Raw genomic sequence first — 954 nt, forward strand, 5'->3', positions numbered from 1 at the left:
CAAAACCTGTTCAAGTTTATGTTCATTTTTTTCCCATGACACTATCTATCCAAAGCATACTGCGCAACTCCTTTCTTTTGCCTTCAATCTTTCTAGCATCAGGGTCTTTTCCAATGATTCCCATCTCAAATTAGTTAAGTTTCAGCTTTCAGTGAATATACCCTGAATTAATTTCTATAAATTTTGGCTGATTTGATCTTCTCACTATCTAAGGGACTTTCGAAAGTCTTCTCCAGCATCTCAAATTGAACATGTCAATCACAGAACCAGTTGACTTCTCCATCTTTTGGTCCCTTGCCCTCCTTCCCTGCAGCCATGGTCACCTCTTGGAGACAGGCTGGACTCAGCTTTATCTGATATTCCCAGATCTGTGCAAAAGCAGCAAGAGATGCACTGAAGACTGAATTCAAAGTACATGCTGAAAAGGTTTCTGGCAGCAGTGTAAAAATAGTGAAAGGTAAAAAGGAATAATGTAACCTGACTAGTGCTACATTTCCAAGGTAAAGATTTTCAATTATATGTTATGGCAGATTGGAAACTATCTCACTTCATGGTTTGCTGTTGAGAGGAAAACACTTGTCTGTGTATTCTGACATACCAATAAACTAAGCCCTGATTCAAAAAAAAGTAAAAGAAAATATCAATCATGGGGTGCTCAGCTTTTCTTATAACCCACCCCTGTGTCATATACTTTCCAATTTATATATTTACTCATTTTGCAGTTGAGTCACAAAATATACTTATTCATCTGTAAGGAGGCTTTTAAGAATTAGTCCATGATTACACCCGAAGGACAAAAAAAATGTAAATCCCCTTTGATCCAGCAATACCAGTACTGGTTCTATACCCTGAAGATACAATGAAAAAGGGTGAAAACATCACTTGTACAAAAATATTCATAGCAGTCCTGTTTGTGGTGGCAAAGAATTGGAAATTGAGTGAATGTCCTTCAGT

The 954-nt window shown here is 37.2% G+C and overlaps 1 pseudogene; it reads left to right on the forward strand.

Moving 5' to 3' along the window:
• Nucleotides 1–315: 315 nt before the first annotated feature.
• LOC141491583 (ATP synthase F(1) complex subunit epsilon, mitochondrial-like) lies at nt 316–471 on the forward strand (annotated as a pseudogene).
• Nucleotides 472–954: the final 483 nt, after the last annotated feature.

Source organism: Macrotis lagotis, chromosome 6 (assembly GCF_037893015.1).
Source record: "Macrotis lagotis isolate mMagLag1 chromosome 6, bilby.v1.9.chrom.fasta, whole genome shotgun sequence".
NCBI classification, from domain to species: domain Eukaryota; kingdom Metazoa; phylum Chordata; class Mammalia; order Peramelemorphia; family Peramelidae; genus Macrotis; species Macrotis lagotis.